Below are 19,035 nucleotides of genomic sequence, written 5' to 3'. Positions count from 1 at the left end.
AAAATTTTTTTTCAATGTTTATTTTTGAGAGACAGAGAGTGAGGTGGGAAGGGGCAGAGAGAAAGGGAGACACAGAGTCTGAAGCAGGCTCCAGGCTCTGAGCTGTCAGCACAGAGCCCAACGTGGGGCTCGAACCCACAAACCGTGAGATCATGACCTGAGCTGAAGTTGGATGCTTAACCAACTGAGCCACCCAGGTGTAGCCCTGAACCCCTTCTGTTTTTAAGGCTAAATATTATGGGGATTCATCTTCCCGGTGCAGGTCCCCAATGTTTGAGGTACTGGGCATGGAGAGTTCCTCTCTCCCTTCTCTGTGCCTATGGCATCCCTCCCTCCCATGGATGGTTCCCTGGGTCAGTTTGGCTCCTGACCACGTCTCAACCTTTTCTACCTTTTTGATGTGGCCTCTTTTCTATACTTAGCTGCAGAGAATCTGTTCTGCCAGTCTGTGGGTCATTTTCTGGTTTTTTTATACTGAGAGGGGTGTTATCCAGGTGTATCTATGGGAAGAAGTGAGCTTGGGATCCTCCTACTCTGCCATTTTCAGAAGTCCTCGAATTTATCTGTAAATAATACATTTTTTTTTTACAGTCTGTGTAAGTACCTTCCAACAGTGTGCTTCTCAGTTCCTTACCACTTTTTGTGATCTTGTTTTTTGTCTTTTACGTCTTTAAATCCCACAAGTAGATTGCTCTTATTGTTTGAAACAGTTACCTTTTAGAAAAGACAGCATGCAAGTTTTAGTGATGTCTTAAGCTTTAGTAACATAATATAAATGCTTCAAATTGACAAAAAAGACATTTCAAAGATTAAGAGCTTAAAGTGTCAATGTGATTGTTGTTAAAATTCAATATAACCATCATCTATGCTACTCATTATTTTAGCCTGATTTGGAATTTGAAAAAATTTTTTACTATCTGCTGCTCAGTAATCAAAATGGTCAGTGACCATTTGTAATCTCAGACTTAAAATCATTCAAAGAAAATGTTTTGGTAGCTACATGATATCTATGTGGTAATTATGGAGTGATCTAATGAAATTATCTTTTCTTTATGGGACCTGAAGAAAAAGCCTAATGAACATTAATCAGGTGATTGAGATGGCCAAACGGGACACCTCTTCTACCCATTTATCTAGAAATGGTCATATACAAAAAATTAAAAATAAAAAACTCACAAATCTAAATAAGCATTCAAATTTAAACCAATACACTTTCAAAGGAGTCATTTGTAAGTGTGTAACACTTATACTTGTGAAATTATTGAAGCTTAATACTTCTCTAAGAGTTTTGTGATGCCATGTGTATGTAATAAAGATACTATTTTAAATGGTACAAAATAACCCCCCCCCCCCCCAAAAAAAAAACCCTTGCTTTCTGTGGGGAATTCAAATCTTTATGTAATACCAGTATAAGCTTGAAAGTCACAGAAGTGGTGGTTTCCCATTCAATTTGCCTATTTGGTCTATGCAGAAGACGGTCATAAAGGATAATAGAGGATTATCATAAACTTAGGTGTGAGCCTGCATTGTAGGTATACTTACAATTATGGTTTTGTTGCTGGAATAAATCAACACTTTTCTAAGCACCTGGTATATGGCTATTGATCTAGTGAATGCTTGGTCTATTTATTCCTGTTAGTAAGCAGTGTACCCTCACTGTCATATACCTTAGGGCTACTCTTCAGCCCTTTGCATTCGGTAGTCTTCAGTGACCTTGATCCCTTCTTCATTCTACAGGATATCACACTGCTCTAGAAGTCTTAGTTTCCAAGGAGAAATATTGCTACCAGGAGATACGGCTATGGTTTTTTAAAATTTATAGGCAAAGAATGGGTTACTACATTGGCTGGGATGAGTGATAATGATTATTAGGGAGAACTTGGATTGTGACTACATTGTAGCAGTAAGGAGGAAAATGGCTGAGAGGAGATCTCTTGGGGTGCTTCTTAATACTCTCAAACCCTGGGATTAAGGTCAATATAAAGCTATAGCAATGAATACTGGCATTATTACTAAGGTCCAGAACCTTCCAGGATTAAAAGTTTGGGTCACCCTATTGGGCAAGGGACCAGTTAGCTGAGGCGCTTACTAAGGGCAAAGAGAATATGGAACGGATAGTGGAAGAAAGAAGTAATAAATATCAGCTATGGCTAATTGCAGAAATAGGAACTATAACAATTATGTGCATTTCCTTCTATTTTTTTAAAAAAATTTAAAGAAAAAGGTTATTCATTTCTTATTTCTGAGAGAGAGAGAGCGCACAAGCTGGGTAGGGGCAGAGACAGAGAAGGAAACACAGAATCAAAAATAGGCTTCAGGCTCTGAGCTTTCAGCACAGAGCCCAATGCAAGGCTCGAACCCACAAACTGGGAGATGATGACCTGAGCTGAAGTCGGACACTTAACCGACTGAGCCACCCAGGTGCCCCTCCTTCTACTTTTGATATAAATATCAAAAACCGTTTCTTTTTTCTTTTTACCTTCTATCTGACATAAATTGTGTTAATAATAACATATCTCATATGGTAATTATCTACAGTGGACTATTACCCAGCCATCAAGAGGAATGAAATCTTTACATTTGCAACAACATGGGTGGAACTAGAATGTATTATGCTAAGCAAAATAAGTCAGACAAAGACAAATACCATATGATTTCACTCGTGAAATTTAGGAAACAAAACAGATGAGCACATGGAAAGGGAAAAAAATAGAGAAGGAACAAACCGTAAGAAATGGAGAGTTGAGAACAAATTGAGGGTTGATGGAGGGAGGTGGGCAGGGAATGGGCCAAATGAGTGATAGGTATTAAGGAGGGCACTTGTGATGAGCCCTGGATGTTGTATGTAAGTGATGAATCACCAAACTCTCCTGAAACCAATACTACACTGTATGTTGACTAACTAGAATTTAAGTAAAAATTGAGAAAAAAATTAAAAACGACATGAAAGATTCTCTAAGGGAAAAAATAATAACTTATATCTCAGTTTTAAGTTACAAAAGATCAAAGGGGGAGAGGGACTGTGACTTAGAAGAGGAATAGCTCTCATCCAAAGATGGATAAAGGACTTTGCATCCTCTTTTGGAGAGAAAATCAATGTCACTTTCCATTGTATAAGGTACAGTTGCATTATGATTTGCATTATGTTGCTGTTTTTTGTTTAACTTGGAAGTTTAGTATGATTGAAAGAGGTATATATGGACAAGGAATGGATTGTGTTCATTTCAGAATTTCCTTCAGTTCTTAAATAACTTGGGCCACAAAAGACATTTACATTTGAATTGGAAAAATAGAGGTAAAAGGAGAGCCATCTTAATTGAGTAATTTTTTAAATGTTTGAACAGTTGGTTATAGGGTAAGATGTACTATTGTGGTTCACCTGTGTGTGTTGTGTGGCAGCAGTGGGTCCTAGGGTCATGGTTTCTTTTGCTCCTCCTGGATCCTCCTTTTTGACCAGGTGCATGTTTAGCCCATGATGAGGGCACCTGTTTCTCCAGCAAGGCACTCCCACCATCAAAATGGAAAGTTGCAGGTCAGCCTCATAGCTTGCCTTCCTGCTTTATGTTCATCCTTATTTTTCTTCTTAATGCTGATACTGCAGACTTCATCCTTCAGCGGAAGACACACGAGCAACTTACTGTGGAACCAGCTCCCATAATTGCACATGGTCAAATCTCTCTAATAACACATTTCTGATCAAACTCTGACTGATAATGTTGTTTGATGCATTACCCAAAATGTATTTTCATGACAAGAAATTCACATTTCTTTGACATACACATCATTTATAAACTGATTTCCGAATCTCCAGTACTGAAAATAGTAACTTTAGTGTTCCTGGGTTTGTTTGTTTTGTTTTTGTTTTTTGTTTTTTTTTGGTTTGTTTGTTTGTTTTGTTTTGTTTTGTTTACCTTACAGCAATAAGAGACACTTAGGGTTTGGGATTATGTGACCACATTATAAGATACAGTGCCAAACGGGCTTTGGATAAAGAAGCTGCTAGGGCCAACAAGGCCCAGAGGATTAAGAGTAAAAATGTAAAAGTTAATATGGAAAAAGATAATGTGAAAGGATATGGATGTTTCATTTCATCTTCTCTCCATATTAAAAAAAAAAATCCCTCTTACTGCACCAGTTTCTTTTCACTGGCCTTTGACAGGTAGAGTTGGCAGGGGCTCTGGGATCATCTGGTATAAGTCCATAATTTTCAGGTGAGAGCCCCAGGCAGGACAGTAAAGGGCCTGTGGTCAAATACGCCATAGTGAGGAGTCCTGTTGACTCTCCCCTTCTCAAACAGGACAGGAAGCTGCTGAAACAAAAGCATCGGAAGCCCATACTTTATCAAAATACAATTTGAGTTTGTGGTGAGGAAGACAAGAATAATAAACAGTGATTTCATAAAGTTAAAGTAGAGAATTCTGACTCCCATCAGTGATATAGTTAATAGAAATTCACCCAAAAGGCATGTCTTTTGTAGGTTGATGGGTCATGAGAGAGAAGATAGGAGATCATAAGGGAAGGTAAGAAAGCCAACCTTTTAGATGAAGAATTATGAATATTCTTTAACTTTTTCTTTTAAAAATATTAGGTTTTCTGTTTCATGTGCTTACATGCAGTCTTTATTCTAAACTATTTTTCTTTGTACACACACATAGGAAATGACTTAAGGATTTATATCCTCTGTAGTTTTACTAAGACTGTGAAAATCAGATTTTGAGATCACTTTTATTTGAGCTCATAGTTCACAATTTTGAACTCTGTCTCTTTCAGAATTTTTATTCTGATTGTTTTAGTAAGGGCTTTAATTGGTCATACTCTGTTTTGTTTTATTAACTTTGATTTTAATGTCTACAGAAATGTATTATTATATAGTCTTTTCAAATGCTAACTTTATTATGTATCAGTTTGGAGGAGATTTACAAAATGACTCCAGAAAAACCTGGCAGCAAATTCTTCATTCATTGGCAACCTTAAATGTAAATTTATTGGGCCAAAATAATAATTCCTTATCTGATCTTAAGTCTTGGCTCTGAATAAAGTAGATTATTTACAATTAATAAGTAAATAGTATGAACATTCCTTTTAAAAGGTGCTTGTAGTCCATCCAGCTGGGATCATATCAAGTATAGGAAAAAAGTTAATATAGGAATGTAGATTGCAGTCATGAGTAGGAAAGAAAAAGTAGGCTGCACAACTGGGCATCCTCAAAGAACAGAGTATGGTATGTTCATGATGGTGGAGGGCGGAGAGCAATGGTAACTTTTGGATGTATCACAGAACATTAATTGTATGCAAAACAATATATTATTTCATATATAGAAGTATGAATGTTGTAAATAGTGTGTTACTAGCTTGAATTTAATGAAGGGACTTAATGGAAGAATTGAACTAGAAAATACATATTAAATACAATTTATGTGTCAGACATTATGCTACTTACATATTTCACATAATCATTATAAAAATGTGATACATTACCATGGACTGGAAATAGTCATTAGCTGAAGAATAATAGTTTAATGAAAAGACTAGAAGAATTGAACCAGATGGGGTATTCAGAGAAGAAAAACTTCATGGAATAATTTAAGTGGTAATTTGAAGGAAGAAGTTACAATAGTTTTCCAAAGAGAAAATATCTGGAAATATAGAATAAGGTAATTCAAAATCTGGAAAGTGGAGACTTTGCTTGCTTGCCTGCTTGCTTTACTTATTTATTTATTTATTAAATTTTTTTTAAATGTTTATTTATTTTTGAGAGGGAGAGAGAGGCAGAGTGCAAGCAGGGCAGGGGCGGAGAGAGAGGGAGACACATAATCTGAAGCAGGCTCCAGGCTCCGAGCAGTCTGCGCAGAGCCTGACATGGGGCTCAAACCCATGGACCGTGAGATCATGACCTGAGCTGAAATCGGACACTTACCGGGCTAAGCCACCTAGGTGTCTGCCGCCCCCGCCCCCCCCCCCCCCCCCCCAGCCACCTTTTGTTTTTTACACTTGATCTTAGCCAAAAGGCCGAGAAGCGATCACCTTTTGTTTTTTAAATTGCAGGGACTTTCTTTTAGTACGGAGAAGTAAATAGATATGTATTTATGGATTATGGCTGGTAGAATATACACTGTGACCAGAGCAGAGCTACAAGAGGAAGGTACAGGTACTTCTGGGATGTTTGAACAGATGCAAAAATACAAGTTCTTAAATTTTCCTGGTCAAACAATCTTATATTTATAGATTCACATTACTGTTGTAAAATAACCAAAATCCATAGGATTTTTTTTCAAGTTATTTATTTTGAGAGAGAGAGGAAGAGAGAGCACAAGCAGGGGAGGGGCAGAGAGAGAGGAGAGAGAATCCCAAGCAGGCTCCATGCTGTCGTGCAGAGCCCAATGCTAGGCTCAATCCCATGAACTGTGAGATCATGCCCTGAGCCAAAGTCAAGAGTCAGATGCTTGACTGACTAGCTACTCAGGCACCCCACTGTAAGATTACTTCTTAAGCAAATTATTGAGGGTTATTAAAAATTGGTGAAAAATTAGCCTATTTCACAATTTCTTGAGGTTTTTGACTTTTCTCCTAGGTTTCATGAAATTGCCATGCATCATTGAAAAACTACTAGTGTACATGGGCACATATTTATTGCTTGAATTCCCATAAAAGTATAAAATCATCTAAATGTTAGGTTAATTTAGAATCAAATATAATCTGCCACTTAATTAAATAAGAAAAATCTTACAATTATCTTAGTAGATGGAGAAAGACTTCTCCATTCATTAATGGTAGAAATTCTTAGCAAGTTCAAAGCTTAGAAGGAAACTTCCTCAACCTCAAAAAGATTTTTATGGAAAACCCACAGCAAACATTACAATTAATGAGTAAATAGTATGGACATTCCTTTTAAAATAAAAACAAGACACAGATGGTTACCACATGCATTTTTTATTTTTCTTCCTCCTTCTTCCTTTTCTTCTCCTCTCCCTCCCTATTTCTCCTTTCCTTCTTCTTTTTTCTCTTTTTTCTCTTTCTAGCTCCCCAAGTCTTTCTCTTTTTTCTTTTTCAGTATTGTATTGGAGTTCTGAGACTGTCCAAGAAGACAAGAAATCAAAGCCATTGGAATATGAAAATAAGACATATTTGTAATTATTTATAGATGATATAATTACATAGAAAATCCCTAATATATAAATTATTACAAACATACAATAACATACAGATTATCAGAATTAATAAGAATGTTTAGCAATAATACAATATTGGATATAACAACAGTATTTAAACCCAACTGCATATCTATACACAAGGACAAATAATTAGAAAATATATGAAAAAAAGATACCATTTACAAGAGCAATAAAAATACTGTCAGAATAATAAGTCAAATAAAGATATACAGTACCTCAATGAAGAAAATCTAGAAAACTTAATTAGATAGTTTAAAGAAGACCTAACTAAATGAAGAGATACATCATGTTTATTGGTAGAAAGACCAATTATATAAAGGTCTTAACTCCTTGTATATTTATATTTTTTTCAGTGCAATTCGATAGCTATTCCAAACATTAATTTTCACCTAATTAAATAAGATAATTCTAAAATGTATGTGGAAGAACTAAGGGACAAGAATAGTCAACACATACCTAAAGAAACAAAATAAAAGGGCTTATTATAACACTTCAGTAATTAAGAATGAATGGATATATAGATCAATGAAATAGAATACAAAGTTTAGAAATTAACTCATTTAGGAAAATGAAACATTTGGGGAGGTGGCATTGCAGATTACTGAGAAAATAACTGTTTCATTAAGTCACTTGGGGCAATTCATTATTTATCTGGAAAAAAATATAATTGGATATCTACCTCATGCCATATATGAAATTCAATTCCAGGCATGATTAGAACTTAAATATGAAAAACAAAACTTTAAAAATTTTAGAGAATATATATCTAAGAATATTTTAGGAGGGAAGAATTTCTTCAGCAATCACATTATAGCATTGTCTCAAAATGAAAAGATTGATACATTTTACTCAATAAAGACCTTCTGTTCATTCAAAGAGACCTTAAATAATGTATAAAATATGAGCACCAAATTGGATGATGACATTTGTAACACTTTTAACTAACAGGATTAATATCCAGAATATATAAATAACTCCTACGTTTCAATAGAAAAAGACAGGGATGTATGAAGGAAGTGGCAGACATATTAGTCTGAAACTGGTTGTTTTTTGGACCATATGTATATTATTTTTATCCCTTAAAAATGCTTTATTGAGATATAATTCACATAACATGCAATTCACCCATTTGAAGCATACAATCCAGTGGTTTTTAGTATATTCACCGTTGCGTAACCATTGCCACGATATATTTTAGAACGTTATTATCCCCCAGAAAGAAAGCTGATACTCTCATTTCACCCGTCTCCATCTCCAGTACCCCCATCCTGATGCAATCACTATTCTTTCTATCTCTGTAGATTTGCTTGTTTGGGAAATTTCATATAAAAAGGACCATACAATAATATGTGGTCTTTTGTGCCTGATTCCTTTAATGTAGCATAATATTTTCACTGTGCTGTAGTGTATATCAGTAGTTCATTCTTATTTATTGATGAAAAATATTCCATTGTATAGGTATATCTCATTTTTCCATTCATCCCTTGATGGACCCTTGATTGTTTCCACATTTTGGCTGCTCTTGTATGTAGCAATGTACATGTTTTTGTGTGAATATATCCTTTTATTTCTATTGGGTCTGTACCTATATGGAGGAGTAGAGATCATATGGTAACTCTGTGTTTAATCTGAGGAGCTGCCAGAGTGTCTTCCAAAGTGACTTCTCCATCTTATATTCCCACCAGCAGGACTCTGATTTCTCCACATCCTCATGGACACTTGTTATTATCTATCCTTCTGATGATGGCCATCCTAGGAGATGTGAAGTGGTATCTCACTAGGGTTTTGATTTGCATTTCCCTGGTGGCTAAGGATGTTGAACATCTTTTTGTGGGTTTTTTGGCCATTTGTATATCTTCTTTGGTGAAATATACATTCTTTTCAAATACAGACTATTTACTAATATAAATTTTTAGGACAGGCAGTAAATATGAGGAAAAGAAATTTTTGAAGTTCATGAAGACAGTTCCTTAGCTTAACTATGAATGGCAGTAGAGAAAGGAAATGACTCAAAGAACATGACTGTTGAAGACAAGACAAATAGTTTGATTCAGTGTTTGTTTTTAATGCCACTGTGGTAATTCTAGACTACGGACAGTTTGAGTGGGAAGAGTGAGGGAGGTGCAGTGAGGGACAGTAATGGGGACAATGAACCTGGGGCCGGATTGAGTTTATTGCAAAATAGAGGAGAATGATTGAATGAAAGAGAATTACTTTGTCTGGATTAATGTTGGAAATAGGTCCTTGTAGGTACAAAAGGAAAGCACAGAGGCCTTTGGGTAAGCAGACTTACTCCCCTTGTCAATCAATGGCACTTTTTGCTTCCTTCTTACCCAGAGACCTTACTGCTCCACATTCCAAGGAACAAGCTAAAAAAAAAAAAAAAAAGAAAAAAGAAAAGAAAGAAAAAGGAAAAAAAAAGAAAAAACACCCAAATAGTTGGGAAAAAAAATCACCTAATTCACAAAAAGCCCCTTAAGATTGTTTATGTAAACACAGTTTCAACGAAACCACTTCCCTCTTTTAAACACACAAAAAGACCTTATTAAAAATGAGTTTACTTTAAGAAACCCATGCATGAATTATATGAAGAACTGAATCAATGAAGGGTGAAATTAAAAGAAATGTATTCAAATAAAGATATCTAGTATAAGTGAGAAGAAATATGGTTCAATTTCTAAGTTTTATAAAAATTATCTTTATATTATAATACAACTATCAAAAGGATCCCAGTTGGGGTTTTGTTCTTGTTTTTTAATGTTTTAGCATGTGAAGATAAAGAGGAATTTGATTTACATGTACAGGGGAAATCCAAGCTATGGGAAGTACAGTGTGACCTTCAGCAGATACATGTGCACATGCTGGTATTAAGCTGTGGCCTAATTCCAGCCCCATCCTTGTATCTTCTGTCTGTGACGCTGGATCTGGGACTCTGTGAATCATGTTTCTCTTTTGCCTGTCAGGTTCTGCCACTTGCGGGGTGGTAGTGGCCTGCAGCAAGGCTGAAGGAGGAAGAAGTGCATTCACTTCTTCCTGTTTGCTTCATCTTTTCAGTGATGTCCCGCAACTGTTTTTCATCCCAGCAGTGATGGTTTTTCCAGTAGCAACCATTGGTTTCAGTTTGTTGTTTTGAAGACATTTCTAGAACTAGTCTTCCTACATTCCTTTTACAGACACCAGCATTAGCCAGCGACCACCCCATCCAGAGCAGTCTGAGCTCCAGCTCTAAGAAGTCACTCAAGCTTCTAAGCTGTAATAATTCTAACTTCTTGACTTTGTTCTCTCTGTCCTAGGAGTGGTAGATGCTTTTGATAGTTGCATCGTCCATGATATTTTAGTGCCATTGACCCTTGAACAACATGGGAGTTAGAAGTGAAAACCGTACCATCTCAGTTGAAAATCTGTACATAATTTTGACTCCCCCAAAACTTAACTACTAAAAGCCTCCTGTTGAATGGAAGACTTACCCATAACATAAGTAGTCGGTTAACACATATTTTGTATGTTTTATGTATTATATACTGTATTCTTATAATAAAGTAAGCTAGAAAATGTCATTAAGAAAATCATTTGGAAGAGAAGTAGATTTATAGTATTGTACTGAAAGAAAAAACCCCTGCATATAAGTGGACATCTGCAGTTCAAACCTGTTCTATTCAAGGGTCAACTGTATTCTCTCTTCTACCTTTTCCATTCTTCAATATCTGGCTAGTTAGCAATTCTTTGTATTAAATTATCTCCACAAAAGTGATTATTGTGGCTTCCATTTTATATCTTAAGTGGATCCTTACTGAATGACTATATATACATTCATTCAGTTTCCCAGAGCATAATGAGAGAGAGAGAGACAGAGAAAGAGAGAGAGAGAGAGATAATATTATTTAACACATTTTGGTATGAAGTTAGAAGTTTCGTTTGTGTGTTTGTCAGTGAAAATTACCCCTACTTGCCTTTCCTAGTACTGTGTTTTTCTGATTTTGATATTAGCATTATGTTAGCTTTACAGAATGAGTTAGGAAGCTTATTATGGTTTTTAATAAAATTAATTAAATTACTTAAGTAATTAATTTTTTTAAGAAGTTTTTATTTATTTATTTTTGAGTGAGAGCGAGCGAGCAGGGGAAAAGCAGAGAGAGAGGGAGAGAGAGAATCCCAAGCAGGTTCTGCACCGGCAACGTGAAGCCCAATCATGACCTGAGCCGAAACCAAGAGTCAGATGCTTAACCAACTGAGCCACCCAAACACCCCAATTACTTAATTTTTATTAAGACTTTTTTTTTTTTGGAGCAGTTTAAAGTTCACAGCAAAATTAAGTGGAAGGTACAGAGCTTTCTCATGTAACTCCTGCCCTCACATACGCAGTCTCCCCTTTATCAACATTCCCCATCAGATCTGTACACTTGTTACAGTAGATGACCCTGCATTGACACGCCATAATCACCTAAAATCCATAGTTTGTCTCATGGTTCCCTCTTGGTGTTGCTCATTGTATGGGTTTGGACAAATGTTCAGTGACATGTATCAGTATGGGATCATACAGAGAATTTTCACTGCCCTGAAAGTCCTCTGTGCTCCACCTATTTATCCTTCCTCCTTCCCAACACGGATCTTCTTACTGTTTTGCCTTTTCCAGAATGTCATATAAGTGGAATCACACAGTTAGTAGACTTTTCAGATTGAATTCCTTCATTTCTTATGGGTCTTGAAATAATTTGTATAAATTGGAATTATCTGTCCCTTAAAGGTATATGAAATTCATGTGTAATCCACCTGGGTCTTGTACAGTTTTTAAGTTGCTCTTTTGACTGACATTCCAATTTCTTCTAAATCTTTTATATCTATTTTTTTCTTGAGCCAATTTTGAGAATTTTTATTTTCTTAAAATAGTGTCCATTTTCATCTAGATAAGTGTAGTATCTTTTATAAATGTTTAAACTTATCTGATTCTAGTTCATTCACAAAATTGTTAATTTACATTTTATTTTGAAATATTTCCCAAATATTTAAAAATGGTCCATCTTTGCAAAAAAAAATCACCTGTTGGTTTCATCAATAAACTTTTTTTCCTTTTTTTTTCTTTTTTCTCTTTTTTTTTTTTTTCTTTTTTAAGTAGGCTCTATGCCCAGCATGGGACTCAAACTCACAACCCTGAGATCAAAGGTAACATACTTTACTGACTGAGCCAGTCAGGCACCCCTATCAATAAACTTATTTTCTAATTTTATTAGTGCCTTTATAAAAAACCTCTACTGATTCTGCCCAATTTTCTGATAGTTTTCTTAGTTAATTGAAAGCTTATTTCAACAGTTTTCCATTTTTGTTATTAATTTCACTTCGGTATAATGCTGTGGGTGTGCCCTTTTTTTTCATTCCTGTGCTCCCAGTAGTTCTATACAGGTCATAATTTTCATTCCATTTCCCATTTGACGTAAGAGTAATTTTGAATGTGATCAACTATTTCCAATTATTTAATTGATTTTGGTGGAAGGGCTGTGCTACCATTTTTTTGGTTGAGATTATTAATTTACATTTTTTCTTGTACTACTCTTGGTGGGTGGTTATGATTTCCACTTTTGAGAATTTGTTGGAATTTTCTTTGTGGCTTAATAATACACAGTGAATTTTTGTTAATGTGTCTTTGAAAAAAAGTATTGAATGTTGTGTATAATATTTTATATGTCCCAATTTAAAGTTTTTTGTCTCCTTGTTTGTCAGTTTTTTTAGAAAGCTTTGTTAAGCATCTTCCTTTTAAGGTATTTTTATTACTCATATCTATTTTTTTACACAAATTCCAAAGTTTTTTTTTTTTTTAGCTACTTATCAATTTGTAACTATTGTGTTTTCTTATTGGAGTCTTCCTTTAATTAAGGAAGCATTTAATATTTTTGTATTAACTTTTCCTTTGTCTTATATTGTTACAATTTGCCTAATGTGTATTTTTCCATACTATACTTTAGGTTTTTCTGTGTGCTTTCATTCTATGGATATGTATGATAAACAGTTTACAGAGAGCTTTACTTTTTCAACCTAATCCATGAGTTGCTGTCTTTTAATAGATGGGTTTAATCCTGGCATATGTATTATACCTAATGATTCATTTAACTTTTTGTTTTCTATTTATCTCACTTATTATATATTTCTCTTTACCTCCTTTATAGGCTTTTGTAAGATTGAAGACTTTTTTTCCCTTCTTTTTCCCTCACTCTAATGTTTTGGAAGACGATTCTATTCTGAGTAATTATGCCTAAATTTCTATCATAGAAACATGTATTTCTCATCTAAAGTTTGATGATTCAGAATTTCAGTCTTCCTCATTAATCAGACAGGTACCTGCTCACGTTTCTTGTTTTTATATAGTTTGGAATTTTAGTTTGATTGTTATTGCAGTTTTATTGTCATATCCCATCAGCACATTTAGACAACTCTAAATGCGCTTTTGTTGTTCAACATTACTCTTCGAATCTCACTATTTTTTTCTGGTATTTTTAATCTTTTTCCCTTTTCTTTTTCTTTTTTTCCCCTCTCTCTGCATCTTCCAGACATTTTTTTCAAACAGCATTTGTAGGTGATAAATCATGTCAGTCTGTCTCCTTCTGTAACTTCTATAGATTGGAAATTCTCTATTTATCCATGTGGTTAATTGGTATTTCTACAGTCAAAATTTCAATCTCCTTGGCTTCTTGTTGATTTTTAGGATAAAATACTCTCTTGTATCTTTTGGGGAATATTATCTATAATGATCAGAAGTCCTGTCCTACTCAGACTATAAGTTGTTTTTTCTTTGCATGTAAAGTTTTTCTCTTTGTTAAATTTCATATTGCCCTTTCATGGTGTTGGCTTTCTTTAAGTATTTTATGATTCTTGCATATCTTTATAACTGAAAGTCTCTATTAAACTCAGAAAAGACTGCTTCTTTTTCTCCAGCCTGCTTGATGGGATGGACAAGGCCAGTTTTTGTGATAAGAAGTAGAGGGAATCTGTGTCCCCCCAAGGCTCACTATTCTCTTGGGTGTTGGCAGGTGCCTGAGACGCCACTCTGTCCTTCCATTATCATCTGTCACTCACGCTCACTTAAAGGAGGATTTTCTTGTTTCTATTGCCTGCTCCCTGGGCAGGTTGAGGGGAGCAGCACAGAGGAGGATGATAAGTATGTTTTGGACCTTTTTCTGCTTCTAGTATCTGCCACCTTCAAATGGGGGGCCCTGGTGCTTCTCTTGTCTTTGCAGGTTCCCTCTCTCCTCTCTTAATTGTATCTTGGGCTCCAGCTTCCTTCTTCAATCCAGTCCTTTGTGTCCTGCCTTATGTGGGGGGTTTCGTGATGTCTCCCTTCTTTGTTTTCTACTGTTGAGGTGGATTCTGTGTGTGTGTCTGTGTGTGTGGGTGTGTATTTTCTGGCTTGTAAAGGGATTTTTGCCAGAAGGGGAGGCAGCAGGTATGCTCAGCCCACCATCATGAGCTGGGATCACCCTTCCCTTCTTAAGACAGTTTTCTTCAGGCAGAAAGAGCAAAAGTCGGTGGTCTGTTCAACATCCTACTTACATTGTTTTGTGCTTGGCTTTGCTTTTGTTTTTTAACTACAAGTCATAAAGCAGAAGGGTGGTAGCCAGAATTAATCAGCTAGCAGCTATGTAGGGCTATAGTTTTTAGTTATGTTTAGACATTCTGTATTTTCATTTTATGTTCTCACAGTCTAGAAAATGTAAGATAAATCTAGGGCTATATCTGTGTATTTCAGAATATTGAAATGGAGACTAGGTATTGGACAGTTTTCACATCGTCTGCCAACTGGAATGTATTCTTTCCTGTCATTCAACCAAATGAAAATGCAAGACAACAAAAATATTTTTGCAGGGAAGGTAGACCTATCCAGGCAATGTTTTTAAAGTATGAGATCTAATTTGTTTGCATTTTATTTTCTTCCAAATCTACCCCTAAGTTATATTAAAGTTGATATAGGCATTCACTAATGATCTCAAGTGAACTTTGCTGATTAGGCTTAAATAGAAAGGCTCCATGTGATGATTGGGAAGTCTTGTTGAAGAAAGCTGCAATATTGGCTAGTTTGTTGGCGTGGACTTTACAAAAAGTACCCACGGAATATAATAGGGGATTTTTGTTGTGTTCAGTGGTCTAGCAAGAAAAATTCACACAACTTTTTCTGGGCTGATCCTCTGACATATCAAAATTTAAATAACCTATGAAGCACTGGTGGGTGTGTGCTTTTATTCTAGGAACCTTAATAGATTGTTAAGTGGGTGTTTGCCTCCCCACACACCCACTTCAGATCTTCATTGTCACATGTGACTCTTTTCTCTTCCAATTTTAAAAATCCTTCAGAGATAAGATATTAGATAATATTCATTTCAAAGCTTAATATCCCATGCAACTGGAATTATTTCCAACACCACTTGTCAATATTTTATGCTACAGGATAAACTTAGTTCTTCTTTTCTTTCCTAGGTGGGTAATAATAATGATAATAACAACAACAACTACTACTTTTTGGGAATTACTTCTCTACTTATAAATATGTTTGTAAATATGATAACGCACATGGAAGTTATTTATAAACCATAAAGCACTATTCAAAAATATTAATATCTGATGTCATTAGTATAATATCATGTAAACAGCATCATTGATTTTAGGGACTTTGGATAATACAAGTAATGACGAAGTTTGTATGTATGTGTCACTCTCCCTTTCTCTTTTGGCAAGTATATGGGTCTTTCAAATGTTGGGAACTGAAATAAAAGATTTTTCTTGTACTTTGCTTCTGAGCACCACAAAACCTTTCAATAAACAAGTTGATGGTTTCATGTTCCGGCTGGCATGAAGATAAGGTGTTGGCATGGCACATCAAAGAGAGTAAGATGTAGGTAAGTTTGATGAATATGAAGAAATAACTAAATGAGAATCAATTGCAATAGTCTTGTGATTAGCAAACACTCTTTTCTGAGGAGCTTGGAACTTCTCAGAGAAAATCAGCTATTTAGCATGGAGTAGTCTGCACTCTCTTTATGCTGTCATAGCCATTAGTCTGAATCTGTCATGTGTCCTCTTCCTTATCTATGACTAGTATCATAGTAGCTCTACCTTTTTGAAAAGCTTCTCATAACAACACATTACAGATTACAAAATCATGGGAGCTCCAAGGGACTTCAGTGTTAATCTAATACTCTTACTTTCCTAAAAAGGAAGCAATCTCAAGTGAATGAGTGATTTATCCCAAGCCAAAAAGCTAGTTGAGGATTTTTGAATTGGAAGAGACTTTTTAGTTATTTAAATATTTTAGTAAATCAGAAATCTTTGACAATATGTCTGGCAATCATTTTGAGATCTTTCTATGCTAAGAAATTGACTGCTTTTCAGAGCAGAACAGTCTATTTTTGGACCACTCTAATTGTTAGGCAGTCATTGCTTGTAATGAATTGGCCCCTGGGTTCCTGTGACTTCTATACCTTGACTCTATTAGAGGTGGATTCCCCAGAAAGCAGACTCTCAGAAAGAAATTAGCATGCAGGAGGTTTATTAGGGAATGCCTTTGGTATCAACATTTGTTTGAAGGAAGGGACATCTGTCAGACAGATGTCAATCTGCAGCACAATTTCAATGGACTACCCCTCCTGATGTGGGAAGGAATTTAGAAGATGCAGTGACCTGCAATCTGTCTCTCGAGTTGGAATGAGGTTGCCAAGCCTTTAAGCCTCTATCTATGTCATTTAGTTATTGAATGCCCTGGGATTTGGCATGTGGTCTTGGTAAAGCAGATTTCTTTTGTTGAGGCAATCCCAAATGGGACTGACATCTAAGGACTGTTTATTGGTGGCACTACCAGTGGCTAAACAGAATTCCTTCATTTCTGAAAGGGAGTCTGGGTGGCACCTTATAGCATTCACCACAAATGATAAATTTTGGCATTATCTTACGAATTTCTACTAAAAAGTATCCCTGTTGCCATTGATTGTGATTGTGTTTATCTATAGAGAAATTTAGGGGAAATGGATATATTAATCTTAAATTCTCTAATTCATTAATATGTTATGCTTTTTTAATTTAAGTCTTCTTTAATTTCGGTTAGCAGTTTTTTTGGTGGATATATAAGAAATCATTGCCAAATCCAAGGGCATGAAGATATGTACCTGTTTTCTTCTAAAAGTTCCTTTATTTTTCATTTTCATTTTTTAATGTTTATTTTTGAGAGAGACAGAAACAGAGGGCCAGCAGGGGAAGACAGAGGGAAAGGGAGGCACAGGCAGGAGACACAGCCTCTGAAGCAGGCTCCTAGTTCTGAGCTGTCAGTACAGAGCCCGACTCAGGGCTGGAACCCACGAACTGTGAGATCATGACCTGAGCCAAAGTTGGATGCTCAACCAACTGAGCCAGCCAGGCACCCCTCAGTTAGCAGTATTTTGTAGTTTTCAACATACAAGCCTTAAATACATTTGCACACACTTGTCCTTAGATATGTGATGAATTTTGATGCTATTATAAATGGTGTATTTAACTTTTCACTTAAAAATATTTATCACTAAAGAATATCCAATGGAAAAAAAGTCTCTTCAACAAATGATGTTGAGAAAACTGGAAAGCAACCTGCAAAAGAATGAAACTAGACCACTTTCTTACTTGGTATACAAACTTAAAATGGATTAAGGACCAAAATATGAGACCTGAGGCCATAAAAATCCTAGAGGAGAACACAGACAGTAACTTCTTTGGCATCAGCTATAGCAGATTTTTTCTAGATATGTCTTCTAAGGCAAGGGAAACAAAAGCAAAAATAAACTATTGGGACTTCATTAAAAAAAAAAAAACACTTCTTCACAGCAAAGGAAACCATCAACAAAACTAAAAGGCAACATACAGAATGGGAGAAGATATTTGCAAATGACATTATCCAATAAAGGCTTAGTATCCAAAATATATAAAAATTTATAAAGTTCAACACCACAAAACCAAATAATCCAATTAAAAATGGGCAGAAGACATGAACAGACATTTCTCCAAATAAGACATACAGATGGCCAACAGACACATGAAAACATACTCATCATTGCTTATCAGCAGGGAACTGCAAATCAAAACTACAATGAGATACTACCTCACAAATCAGAAAGGCTAAAATCAAAAACACAAGAAACCGCAGATGTTGATGAGGATGTGGAGAAAGGAGAAACCTCTTGTACTGTTGGTGTGAATGCAAGCTGGCACAGCCACTGTGAAAAACAGGAGATTTCTCAGAAAGTTAAACATAGAACTACCCTATGATCCAGCAATTGCATTACTGGATATTTACCCAAAGAATAAAAAAACCCCACCAATTCAAAGGGATATATGCATCCCTATGTTTACAGCAGTATTATTTACAACAATTAAGATATGGAAGCAGCCAAAGTATCCACCAATTGATAAATGGATAAAGAATATGTGATACACACACACACACTGGAATATCATTCAGCTATAAAAAAATAAAATCTTACCATTTACAATGATATGAATGGAGTTAGAGAGTATAATGCTAAATGAAATAAGTCAGTCAGAGAAAGACAAATATCACATGATTTCATTCATATGTGGAATTTAAGAAACAAAACAAATGAGCAAAGGGGAAAAAAAAGAGACAAACCAGAACACAGACTTTTACTGATGGTTACCAGAGGGGAGGTGAGTGGGATGGGGGATGGTGATGGGCATGAAGGAATGCACCTGTCAGTGATGAGCACTGGATGATTAAAATAAAAACTTTAAAAGAATATTTATTGCTAGTGTATAGAAATACAATTGTTGATTTTTGTGTATTGGTCTTATATTCTTACACTTTGCTAAACTCACTTATTAGCATACTGGATTTTTCAGT

General features: G+C 35.5%; 1 long non-coding RNA gene across 3 annotated transcripts in view; it reads left to right on the top strand.

The window, feature by feature from the left end:
- The window catches only part of LOC132691648 (uncharacterized), a 168,356-nt gene that overhangs the window by 51,146 nt on the left and 98,175 nt on the right, over positions 1–19,035 (top strand). The window contains exon 5 of one of the 3 annotated variants that reach the window (XR_009615923.3): positions 12,286–12,335. The exons of 1 other annotated variant lie outside the window; for it this stretch is intronic. This is a non-coding gene — a long non-coding RNA (uncharacterized LOC132691648). Of the gene's footprint in view, positions 1–4,477; positions 4,522–12,285; positions 12,336–19,035 lie in introns of those variants that run through there. One more of the 3 variants, XR_009615922.2, reaches the window with a different exon arrangement.

This window comes from Panthera onca, chromosome B1 (genome assembly GCF_046562875.1).
Source record: "Panthera onca isolate mPanOnc1 chromosome B1, mPanOnc1 haplotype 2, whole genome shotgun sequence".
NCBI lineage: Eukaryota > Metazoa > Chordata > Mammalia > Carnivora > Felidae > Panthera > Panthera onca.
Note: the sequence above shows the minus strand (reverse complement) of the source record. Positions and strands in the feature narration are given on the sequence as shown.